General features: G+C 37.3%; 1 long non-coding RNA gene across 1 annotated transcript in view; it reads left to right on the forward strand.

Annotated features, from left to right (window-relative positions):
• The window catches only part of LOC138689296 (uncharacterized), a 214,383-nt gene that overhangs the window by 110,827 nt on the left and 89,935 nt on the right, over nucleotides 1–13,621 (forward strand). The gene's annotated exons all lie outside the window — the stretch shown is intronic.

Below are 13,621 nucleotides of genomic sequence, written 5' to 3' on the forward strand. Positions count from 1 at the left end.
TAGTTAATGAACATAATGGGCTTAGCTTCTATCAATGTGACTTTGAGTGAGAGAGCAGCTGATTTATCTCCTGCCATGTTATCTTAGCTCATTCCTTACATAGCCAGCATATTTTTCGGTGAAAACAACATGTACAAAATCTCTTTATTCTATTTCTTGTCTAACCAGATGATCATGTAATATCACTTTGTTAATTAATTTGAATTTTGTGTCCAGATGAACACTTTTAGTTTCAAAAAATGATTGCATTTTCTTTTGTTCCCCTTCTGGCAACTGCTTTTACAAAAGTGACAAATGATTTACACTTTTGTGATAGCTGTAATACTTTCTTCCAATTTGATGGAAACATTAACTTATAGTGTAGTTCTGATAGTACTCCCTATTCTGTAGCCCAACTCTCATGCAGAGATGTCTTTAAACTACAGATTCATTGTCAATACAGTCACAAAGTTGATTGAACTGCAGTTTCTCTGTAAATTTCCATATTTTTTGAAAGTAGGTGTCTTTCCTTAATCTGGAGTTCATTGTTATATCAGTAAAATAGTTTGGCTCCAGGGAAGCCTGGTATACTTTACTACCAATCTGATCTATGCTCAAGTATGACTACTGAAAAAATAGATTTAATGGATCCATTAAAGAATTAAAATTTGAATCAAATTGCTCTGGCATCATTGAAACACCATCATCCATAAAAGCTAGCTAGTGATCATTCTTGTTAATGTTGAAAATTCATCTGCTTTGAAAGCAGCTGGTAGAAGCTGGCTCCATTCCTGGAGCTCTTCATAGAAAATCTCTTTAAGCTAGCGACAAATTTCTCTTCTCTTTCTGCAAGAGCGTTTTTCAGTGGTAATTTCTGGCAAACCACAAAAATTTGTCAAAATTTTTTTTTTAAATTGCATTTGGGGCTATATCCAAGTTCCTGTATAGCCTAGTTTTGAATGAGTAGATCTCTTTCATACGGCATTCTCCTGTTTCAGAATCAGATGTCTATAGGAATATTTATTTTAGCCAGGTCAAAACAGTAAGTTGTTACTCCAGCTAACAAAAAGCCCAGATAAACTGAAAACTGACATCTGAGACTTCCTATGTCAATTATCATGAACAAAGTACACTGAATGAGATCTGTTGGGAGGGGAAAAATAATCTAATAAACACATACTTTAAGATTTTGAAAGCAGCTTCTTGCTGAATTCAGCAAATATGCAGTAACTTCGGAAAGAACATGTAGCTGCTACTTTTAAAATACTCTATTTGCTTGTGATATCTTGTACTCTTCCCTCCTTCCCCCATGGGGTGCTTTGTTTCATTCTGCTTGTCCCTTTGTTTTTTGTTTATGGCAGAACACTTCTACCTAGTAGAGATCCAGGGACAGATCGATACAGTGTTTTTGTAGAATAGTTGATTAGTATTTCCAGAATTGTTTTAGTTAACAGAGGTTCTTCTGTTACATGACTGACTCCTGTAGTTTATTTCCCTAAATTAAGATTAACCATTGAGAGCTTCACCACTAGTGCTATCTTTATGTCTGAAGTTGACATAAGAACCACCTGTCTGAGGTGGAATAATTCCATTCACAAATGATGCCTTTTTATTTGTGAATAGGCTAATCCAGGAACTGCTTCAAGGGATTATTCTGTGAAAATACATATCTGTCAAATGCAATTTGTCTAATCCAAAGTTGATTCTTTTCTGTCAATGCTTCACCATTGTTCGGTTTGTGTTACCGCTCTTTCTTCTGCAGCAGTTTCCCCTATGGTATTTTACTAAGACTTTCACTAGAGAAATTCTTAAACTTCACCACTATTAATATCAGTTCTGCCCTATCAATACTGGAAACAGTGGAAGTCTATTCTTGCAAGCCATTAGTGTCAGGCTTGTTTTAAATAGATCTGCTCAAAGTCGTGTTGCACAACACAACATTATGTGCTAGGTTGTTACCACTATTGATTGCCAACAGCAGTCAGGTTTGCTAGGGCGGGGGATGATGATGTTAAGGTCTGCACACTTAGACAAACAAACCTGTTTCACACTGAACAGAAACCCACCAAGAGCTCTCAAATGCTTATCATATCTTAGTTGAAGGGCAGTGACAAATAGCTTGGAGACTATTAAATCCTAAATTACTCTCTCGTTTTGGATAGAGCATGTGATGACCTCTACATAGCATGCCTATGATGTGAATGTGTATGTTTATGAATAAAGATACCTTTCATATGAACACATTTAGATGCTTTAAGATACTGTTCATCATTCTCAGATGCTCAGTTCAGAGACGAGAAAACCAAGAAATGTGCCTGTGCTCAGAATTTTGCCCAGTGATTCCTATATAAGTCTCAATGTCTACTTGATGTACAATCCTTCTCTTGGAAAGATACCGGTCACTTTACAGCCTTTGTGTATTAAAGAATTCATCATGTTACTATGTGTTTATTTTAAAAAGAACAAATACATGCTGCTTTGTTTTTCAAATTATGCCTGATTTGTTCTACTTTTGTCTGCTAGATTAAACATTCCTTTATACAGGGAGTCAATGCACCACTCAGTGTCAATGAAACCCACATTATTTGTAGATGAATGACCCCACATTTTACTGTAGGGGTCTCTGGGGATGGAACCCCTTGTTTCCCTTGTTGAAACAACAGGGATTGCTACCTATAAGCCCTTTTGTTCCTGGAATCTGTGAGTTGATTAAAGTTCAAACGAAAGATTATTTATTTATTTCCTCCACACATAAAAGGCACATAAAACAAGTGGTAAAAATAAAAAAGGACCCCTATGATCTTATTTACACTTTGATCTTTTCTTGATGGCTTCTTGAAGTTCATGTCAGCTTCTTTACTATTCTCTATGTAACATACTCTATCCTTCCCTGTAAATTTCCTTGCCGGTATATTTGCTTTTATTGACATACCCTTGATTTCCCCTCACTGTTTGTGCAAACTCATCTTCCTTTTTTTAACATTTTAATGCTTAACATCTTCAATCCTACTTTCACAGTGGAAGAAGTAAGCTTTGTCTAGCAGGGAGGCAAGGAGGCATTTGGCAATCCCATACCTCCTTCCATTGGGGAGTTTTCTCCTCCCATATGTGTCATTGGAAAATCTTTTATTTCTCCCGTCTCTTCACCTCTTTTCAGTCACTTTGTTCAGGAATACAATAATGAATTGGATACGTCTCTGGAGCTTTAAGCAACCTGCTTGGCATTCCAGTCCTCTTCAGCTTGGGTCTCAGTGCTGATCTTTGTAAGCTACCTGCCAGGGTTAAGGGAACATGGTTTCATTCCCAGCTTGGTTAAGGTATGTAAGGGTTGCACACTTCTGCCCATAAGTGCTGGCTTGCTGTCTGGTAAAGCTTCACTGTCCTTACGCTCAATGGTTCCAAAATTCCAGAGAGGTTTGTTAAGACCTCTGTTACTGCTTATATACAATGTTCAGGATTTTCATGGTCCCAATCTTTGGGCCTGTGGCCCCCATTGGAGATGTTTCGCATTTCAAATATTAGTGAAAGGATTTCTAATTGGAATCATGTTAATTAAGAGCGTGGAAGAAGTCTAGCTCTTATGGTAGATCTTTCTTACACATGTGGGTTGTTTTGTTGTTTAGCGTGGGGAATACATATAGATACTGTCTAGATTTCTCTCCTGCTTGTTTCCTGACTTCATTTTAACCCAAATAAAACTACTTGGTTTTCCCCTTAGCCTGGCATCTCTAAGAACTAATCTGTCAAAATCTCGACATGAGACAGGGTATTTTTGTGCCTTTCCCGTTTCTTAAATAGTTTGTTTGTCACTGAGACATCTGTAGGGATGGCTATCTCAATGTCAAAATGTGTTACAGGATGTACAAGAGCCTGTTGTGAGTTTCCTGAAGGGAGAACTTAAATGGTGTCAGATAAGCTCAACTCTTGTAAAGATGAGGAAGGATGAGGCACAGATGTGCCTTACATTGATACTTAAAAGGCAAAAGCTCCTCATTATTTGTTAATAAGATATATTAGCAACCATGACTATGGCCTCTATTTAATGTGTGGCACAGATATTTCATTATTCCAATGTTTTCCTTATAATCAAAATATAATTAATATTTTTGCATGGAAATTACATTTTTTTGCACTGAAATTCATGCTACAATCCTCATTATTTGAGACTGATGGCTGGTTGGGTTTTAGTCTCTGTTAATATTAAGCAATGAAATACCTAATATAAGCTCGCTGTCTAAGCTGTTTATGCTCTCAGTGGAGAGAGATAATGATGCAAAATGTCTTGTTTAATCTGAAAACCAGTGTGAATTGCCCCAGGTACATGCCTACCCTATCCTACAGATTACAGAAAAATCCTAAACAACTAGCTTACCTTAAACTAGATGACTTAACTTTTAAAATCTCATTTCTTCTAAATGAAGCAAGAACTCCTCTTAAACAGGTGTGTTGTGGTTTAACCCCAGCTAGCAATCGGGAAAAGAAGTAAAACTCCTGGGTTGAGATAACAATGGTTTAACAGAACAGAAAAGAAGAAACTAATAATGGTAATGATAACACTAATCAAATGACAACAGTAATAATAAAAGGATTGGAGTATACAAATGATGCACAGTGCAATTGCTCACCGCTTGCCAACTGATGCCCACTTAGTTCCCAAGCAGTGTTCCCCCCCAGGCCAGCTCCCCTCCAGGCCAACTCCCCCCATTTTATATACTGGGCATGACGTCACATGGTATGGAATACCCCTTTGGCCAGTTTGGGTCAGCTGTCCTGGCTGTGTCCTGTGCCAACTTCTTGTGCCCCTCCAGCCTTCTTGCTGGCTGGGCATCTGAAGCTGAAAAATCCTTGACTTTAGACTAAAAATTACTTAGCAAGAACTGAAAACATCAGTGTGTTATCAACATTCTTCTCATACCTAGCTCAAAAACATAGCACTATACCAGCTACTAGGAATACAATTAACTCTATCCCAGCTGAAACCAGGACATGGTGATTGAAATAGTTGTAATGGTTACTGAAATTTAAGTTGTCATGCCTTCGTTCTGTCTGTAAATGGATGGAGGAGAAAATGCACCATCCATAGTTTTTACTTCATCTTCTCTTATATATACGAGACGTAAATTAGTGTTCAACCAAACATAGAAACATGTTTATAGAAGAACTCATATTTCAAATAATGCATTTTTTTTCATATTGCTACAGACTGAACAAGCATGTAAGATTAAGTGAACAATAAATGTAACTTCAACTATTAGGGTATTATCTTTATCTTTCCATGAGTAATTTTAGATACTACAAAGATTGATTTGAACTGATTAATATTCATTAATTCATAGGTATCAGAATACCAAGGCAATTGGTATAACAGTCTAGAAAAACATTGTTTGGTGTCTAGTGTTCATTTCCAGTATTCAGTTTCCCACTATCATGTAACTGGATTATTTAAAAATATGGAAGCTTATATATGTGTGTGTGTGTATATGTCTACCCCCCCTGCTTTCTTGAGCTCAAGTGAGAACTTTAATGTAAGTAATATATCAGTTTTATGTATTGTTATACCTAACCATCCTTCCTCTTCCTTAGCATTTGTTCCTAATACGCCTCTGCTAGGTGTGATTAGGAGGCAATTTAATGTAGTAGTAAGATGGAGTGTGAGTAGGTAAGATGGGCGTGATTACATACATAGGATTCTTCGGGTGACGAATCTGTGTAAGTATTCCCCATCGTTAGCACTTCATCTACATATTACTGGCCTGTTCTCTCTTATTTTAAGAAAAAAAACCCAAACCCAAACAAAAAACCACCAATCCAAAGGATTGGTTTTCTAGCCTGATTCATCACATGGCTAAAAACCCCAGTTATAAAGGTGAAGATGCGAAGGTTTTGGAACAAGTATGAGAGTATGTAGGGCAGAAGGGGAGATTGCGCTAGAACTATGACTGAAGAGACACAAAACGTATGTAACCATGCTTCGGGAGTTAGTAGTGTTTGCAGAGGAATTGGTTTTTAGTCAGAAAAGAGGGAGTGGCAGAAGGCAGAGGATTTAAGGTTCGGAATCCTCTTGACGGCGTGAGGAGATGTCAGATTGCGTATGGGTGCTGGAGAGCTGGATGCCGCTGTTGGAAGGGTGAAGTCTATCAACGACATACCCTTTGCGGCGACATTAAGAATCGGCTCCTGAAAGAGAAGCGCTGCCGTAGGCCGCGCCTGAGGCTCACGGCCGCTCTGACCGAGGCCGGTTAAGAGACGCGGTTGGAACCTGTTAAACGAGGCTTGCGATATTATTGTCAAACTATCGATCGGCGAGGGGGTGAGCGGGAAGGAGAGGAGCTCTCCTGCTAAAAGTTGCGAAAGGGAGCGTCCAGCGTGGGCGCGAAACCAAGGCCGCCCTTCCGCAGGGGGCGCGGGCGGGCGCTGACTGACTGACCGACCGACCGACCTGACTGACGGCAGCCGCCGCCCCGCCCCGCCGGGCCCGCCTCGGCCGCGGTCCTGCCGCGCCCCCTGCCGGGGAAAGGCCCGCGCTCGGCGGCCGCCCGGCCGCGGGGTGAGGGCCGCGGGGTGGGCGCCGCGCCCGCCTCGCCCTCCTCGGGCCATTCCCGGGGGAATCGGATTACCGTTTGCCCGGGCTTCGCCGGCCGCGGGGGTGAAACCGGTTCGCCGTAGGGTCTTCGCCTGGGTAGCTGCTTGTTTCTTTTTTTCGTTATCGTTGGCGCGATTCGGCGAAGGCGTCGGCGCCTGGCGTGCTGCGGGGCGTCGGGCCTCGCGCTGCCTGCTCCGCACTTTGACCAGAAAAGGGCAAAAAAATGAGAACTCCGCTTTTACTGAGGGGTGCGGGGGGGGGGAATAATAAAAATTTGGGTTTCTTATGGTAGAGACTACAGGTAGGAGCTAAGTGTTTGTGACTGTCAGCAACATCTCCGCTGTCAAACTAACACAAGGGGAAGTTTGATAACCTCCAGGTAAAAGCCCTTTGATTTTTATTTTAAATTCCAATAGAACTTTAGAGGTCTCGTTTGAGGCAGGATTGTTTGTGGAATATGACATCTCTGTCTCTACTTTCTGTCTTAATGCCTTGTCATAGTTCTTGATGCCTGCCTGTCAGCACAGCAAGAGGGATTTTTTCATGTCTGAATAGTCACCTTAATGATAGCAGATGGAAACACCGCAGGGGGTCCAAGCCCATCACACTGTCATTGTCACAGACTGCCCTGACCTGGTTCCACTCCTCTATTTTTTTGTCCCTTTTTAAAGGAGAAATGGATGGTAATTGAAAAGGATCTTAAGCAAGACTTACGAAGCTGCAGACAACATGATTCCCTGCTATCCCTCTCTGTTTTCACAAATAAAGTCTTAACCTTTTAAGCACCAATAAGAGTAGAAAGCAAGCTAAATTGGTAAAGCTTTATAAAGATTGGCCTACGAAAGCTTTTTCTTTTCCCACCTCAGGATACATCCAAGCTGTGTTACACCCTCCTCGTGGTTGGCGGGTGTTTAATTCCTTAGATATATCCTTTTTTGCATAGAATTATTGATGTCCTAAGGAGAAATGTGTATGTGCTACCAATTCGTTGCTGTGCTATGTGTTTTGATCACATTGAAGTACAATGGTGTTATGCATATTGACAGGAAACTTCTAGATTCATGTCTAAAACCAGTTGTGAAGACTCATAAATTCACTGTTGTCTGTATTAGCATTTTAGGATTATTTTTTATTAAGGTCCTCTAATCTGATTTACAAAAATTGTGTTAAATTACAATCCATTCGAATGTAGGTTTTGTAATAATTTTTTATTTAAAAAACCCTTAAAATCATTACAACTTTCTTAAAGTGTTACGTCAATGGAGTAGTGAAAGAAGATTTTGGATATATGTGGGCTTTTGTTTAATATCACGTAATACTAAAATATCCTGTGGTGTTTAGCTGCCTGCCAGGTTAAACCATGACACCTTCATATCCCTAGAGGGAAAATCAAAAGCTAACAGTATTGCTGGATCATAAGTAAACTTCAGAAAGTTAGGACTGTGATGTTTTACAGGGAAAGTATGAGTTCTGAAGTGTCAAGAAAGCTTTGTATGTAGATTTGAATGTCCTTTCTGCCATACAGAAATAACATTCTTTTTCCAATTTTAAATGTTAGAATAGGCTTAAACTTTTTTTTTTTAGCCCAAACACTTTTCATAATTCTAGTTTCTTAAATGTATGTTTTATCAGCCTCAAAACTATTTAACCACGTTTTGGCTGGAATATATAAAATGTATCTGAAGTTAAAATAGCAGCGTATGCTAATTATTTCCATTGTTATTCAGAAGCTAAATAAAAATGAAGAATAACATTAAAGCTAGGTTAATTTCTTAAAATTTTGGACAAAACCAAGTTCAGGACGCAGAAGAAACAGTGAAGTAAATGACATAATTTTGTAGAGTATTCCATTTAAATGAAAATGGCACACTATGAGAATTAAAGGGTTTTAGGAACAAAAAGCCAAGAGACACTTGCTGGTTTGGTTTTTTTCAGAATCACCTCGAAATGCTTATATCCGATTTAAATTAAACGTAGTAAGTGACTATGTGCTTTTGAAAAAGCTACTAGGCACCTGTCTAAATCCTTAGGCAATGAGTTACCTTTAAAAGTCTGGCTGTGATCTGGATGTTTGACTGCACCAGTGATCAAGCTAATTGATTTTTAAACATGCCTGTGCTAAATCTATGTTCAGTAATACTCTAGGTAAATTCAGAAGGAATGAAAATTGGAAAGTAAGCTAAAAAATACTCAGTGGCAAATCTTCCAGTCATTGTTCAGAAAACATTCTAACTGAAACATATTATTCCTTTTATTTTACTTTATGTAAGCCAATTTGACTGTATTTCATATATCAGAAAAGGATCGCTTTGGCTATCCTTATATCCATACTCAAATGACCAACTTTAAACCAATGAAATATGCTAGTTCATAATTTAATGGAAAATGGAAGGTGGACTATTACGTGATTATTAATAATGAATAGTTATAGTAGTCTGATTTCAAAAGCAGTTTTACTCTTCCCTCCCCTCCTGTCAATTTATGATGGATTTACTTAGAAGGACAGTAATGTATTGTACAAATAACATGTTTTATTTTATACATTTTATAAATATTTATTTTACATGTTTTGGTGTGTGTTTCTCTTACTGTGCTATGAAGTTATATTTCAGTCCATTAAATAATTCTTACTGTAAAGTCAAACTGACAACCAATACTGGCTAATTTCACTGGAGTTAATTAAAAGTGGTTTTGTTTGGTTTTTAAGTTAAGCTGCCTTTTCAATACCCTTGCAGTAAAAACCAAACATACCAAATAAACCCAGGGGAAAAAAAAAAAAGAGGATTTAAAAACAAACAAAAAGTGACCTCCCCCCAAAACCCAAGAAGCCCTCAAACCGTTAACCTTGATTTCTGATTATCTGCCTGAAATACCCAAATCAACAACAGGAAAATAAATGCCAGTGTAGTGGAAACCATTTATGCACAAAATACTATAAAACGTACGCAGTGGAAAATGTTGAAGGAAAAGACATACAAATTCACTTTTTTTTTCAAATTTGTCTGAATAATACTTATCCTAGCTGTGACTTGTATCTCAAAATAATCAATGAATTTTTCAGACAAGTCTCTTAAAATATCCTTTAATAAAAAGAGAATACCTTGTTCCTGCTTTTATTTTCTAACAGATTGAATGCTTTCAGATACATGACTGTATAATAAGTCATCTAATAGTAACAGTCTTCAGTGGCTATTTCATCATTGTAGTTCAGGTAAATAATATTAAAATATGCATAATTTCCTAATATTTTATCTAAAGATGTTTATAATGCTTATAAATTATGAATAGTAACCAACCATCACCTTTATCATCAGTGTAAAGACAATCATGTAGTTCAAATATCTATCTTTCCAAACAGTTCTTATTTGTGCCAGTATAAAATCTACAACTAAGATACCAATTACATTGAATTATTCCTTATAACCTATAGGTTAAAAAGAAAGACAAAAAGCTGGCTGCTGAGAGAGTATCTGAGTTGGAAGTACCTGAACTAATACCAGCAAGTGGCTGTTAGGTTGTTAGTTTTCTGTCCAACATATAAAAATGCAATAAAGGTGTTAGGATTTCCTTTCTTAATTCACTCTGCAGAACATTCATTGCTGTGTTTACTGGCTCTGTATATATAATCTCATTACTGACTTTGCAGCTGTTTGATTTTACTCAAAGATCAGCTTTGACGTTATTTCTATTTCCAGGTGTCCCTTAAATTGTGTTCTGAGGATGGCCTTTGACAGAGTGACTGCGACTGAAAACATTGGTGTTACAGTTTGGTTATAAAACTTTTCTGAATCCTAATATTTATCTGCTGATTGGATGTGACAAGTGCATTAATTCCCACTTTGTCAAAGTTCTCTAATATAACAAAATAATTGGGCTTAGAGAAAGAGTGGGGCAAAAAGACTTTAAAAAAAAAAAAAAATTAAAACATTGAAACGCTAGCCTTGTGAACCTCCCTAAAAATGTTCTGATTGATAACAATTTAGCACATTATCACCAGGTTTTTTGTAGTTTCAGTAGGTACAAAAATTAACTAATTTATTACAGCCTTCTTATAACAGGATGTGTCCTACAATAAATAGGAATACCATCTCCATTCCTGTCTGCAAAAGTCTAATAGGTTATTTCAATCCAGTGCTTACTGGAGATTGAAAAAAAAAAAAAAAAAAAAAAGACACGTGTTCTGACACTTGCTAAAACGCATCCTCAGTAAAATTGCCAATATGCTAAAACAGAAGCTGCTTAGGTTTCTTAATGCCTTAGGTGCACTTTTGTTCCTTGTATGATCTTGATCCTGTAAGCGCTTGCACATCCAAGTTCCAAGTAGTCAACATGAAGCACACAAGTAGCTTTATTCAATTTCGGGAGAATGCTTATGTGGTCAGAACAGGCAGACATAAATGTATGTGTCTTGCAGAATTAGGATCTATATTTCCATTATTACATGTGCGTATTGATTGTTAAGTACTAGCCAAGAAAGTCAGTTACCTACAACGATAATAGCCTAAATTTATCTTTCTCAGGTCTTTCATTGCTATTGCTCGCTGGCTGGCTTTTTGAAGAATAGTTGAGGTTTGCACAAGCAAGTTCTGTTTTTAACATGATGCTTGTGTGTATCTATAACAAGTAGTCCCAACATTTGCTTAGTCATAGTATTTCTTTTCCATCTTCTCTTCCCTTGCCCAGTTTTGCTGAGGTGCCATAAGTAAGGTTTGCCGTACTTCACTGTGATTGTGCAGCTTTTCCTGCGGGATGGCTCATGTGTGGGTACAGAATCCAAGTTGATTCTATAATGATGAAAACCTCAGGATTATATCTGTCAGGATGAACTTTATTTCTGTTTCTATATTGGTGTGGGATAGCATTAACTTTTCACAGGGAAATAGTAGAAACTTCAGGAAATGGAATGTATACCACTTGACGTTTGTTACAAATATGGGCAGCAAACCTGCCCATCAGTGAAGTTCATGGCAAAATTCCAAACCTGCAGGAAACCTTGTATTCTCCTGGAGAGACGGTGCCAGAAAACTGGTTCACCATCATTATCTTCTTCTCTAGAGCTTGCAATTTGGAGGACACGTTAGAAGCTGAGAGAGAAAATGTCTGGAATTTCAGTAGGAACATCAATATACTCATAATCCTTGGAGTCAGTGTCATTGCGATTGTTCGGAATAGTTTGAGGACTGGTTCATGCTACATCTGAGGTCAGAGAAAACCCAGAATTAGATGATAATTTCTTTCTTCTTTGTTCCAGTTTAACTGGAAGGATGGCATGGAACTTGGGTCCTTTTTATACAGTTTCAGTTTACTTCAGCTTTATGTTGATTATTATTAGTTATGCTATCATAAAACATTTTAACTATGTCTTATCAGTACATTTCATTCTGTTTTCTAAAGAGTAATATGAAGCCAAAATGGAATTCTTACATGAGAAAACACTAGTTTAAGAAAATAATCCTTGCCAAAGCTCTAAAAATCAATCTCTTTGCCTTGGTTTGCCCTTAGTTGGGAAGGTTGTTCAGGACTCCCAGAAAATTTCTAGTTTACAGACTAACATGCATTTTACAGTTTGGCCAGGATTGACAGGAAAAGCTGTTATATGCAGCAGACAGTCAGTATATCCATTTTTGTTGCAACATAATAAAACTAATGTTACTTAAGAGTTGTTTTATGTATCTGATTCTCACTTCCTGGTTTTTTTTGCAATTCAAGATCTTGAATTTTCCTTCTTTGACCTGTGGATGAGCAGGATCCTGTTACAGTTCTGTTAATTTTTACAGATGTACCATAAATTCACATTCTCCAAGGATTAAAGACTTTTACAATATTCATTTTCATGTAAGATTTGGAAGTGAATGCATGTCAAACATATCTATAGGAAAAGATACTGGAAACATCTTTGAATTTTTTTAACACAAAATAACATTTTAGAATATTATTCTGATACCGTAATTTTTTTTACATAAAGGGTCTCAATGCAGAATTAATTAGCTTATGAAATCAGGTGTATTAATAAACTGAATACTTGGGTATTTAGGTACAAATTAAACTTTTTACTTATGTAAAATAAAGATGCAATTTATCCCTAAGAAGCAGGTACTAAACTAGGATTGATAACCCATATGGTATAAAGTAGTTATCTACTCCGAGTTATCTAGACTACCTTTACAGTTAACTGAGGTGAATACACATTTGTAAAGAGGTATTACTTTCATCCCAAAATCAATTTCTAGATAGGTTTCCTGAATTGCATGCCATTGGCGCTTATTACTCATCATTGGCTATACAGCTGGATTGGCTCAGATGTAGATATCTAAACTGAACTGAGATGAACCTCACTTCTATGACTATTCCTGGCTCAACAGTGGACAAGCCAGTTGACTTGTCTTAGAAAAAAATTAAATAATTTTGGTTAGAGGGTCTTTACACAGCAGTTTGCTGCTATGATCACTGCAATGCAATGAGGTTTGGATAAACTCCTGATCTGGCTCCATTACTGTATATAACTCAGTAGGCAGCACTGAAACTGTTAGCTCCCTTTCTTGGTGAGATGCAAGAAGGGTGCATGCAGAAGAAGCTAGAAGTGATTAGGACTTCTCTGACTTGAAGACTTCAGTTTTACCCAACTTCATTTTGGCAACAGAATAGTAATTTGTTTAACATTTTTTTCAAAATAGTCAACTTAAACACTGTTTATTCGTTATGCAGTTGTTGTATATTAGCTCACAATTATCTAATGACTCTCAAAGCCATTTTATGACCAGGAACGTTTGAATATTTCTAGTGCAAATATATTATAAAAATGAAGGGAATAGCTGATACAAACTTAAAACCAGAATTGTGCTTATATCTTTTGGCTTTGATATTAGAAAACAGAATGAAAGAATCCAACAGTTATGCATGTGGAATGAACACTATATTACAAATTGTAATGCAGTATCTTCAAGAGAGACTCTTTAAAGCTAAATTCAGGGTAAAGGTGCCAGATACAGTGTTTTTATTTTCAGAATCTTAAAGTTCAGTGAGGTACAGAAAGCAGTAAGAGGATTACACTAAGAGGGA

Source organism: Haliaeetus albicilla, chromosome 16, assembly GCF_947461875.1.
Source record: "Haliaeetus albicilla chromosome 16, bHalAlb1.1, whole genome shotgun sequence".
Classification (NCBI taxonomy): Eukaryota; Metazoa; Chordata; class Aves; order Accipitriformes; family Accipitridae; genus Haliaeetus; species Haliaeetus albicilla.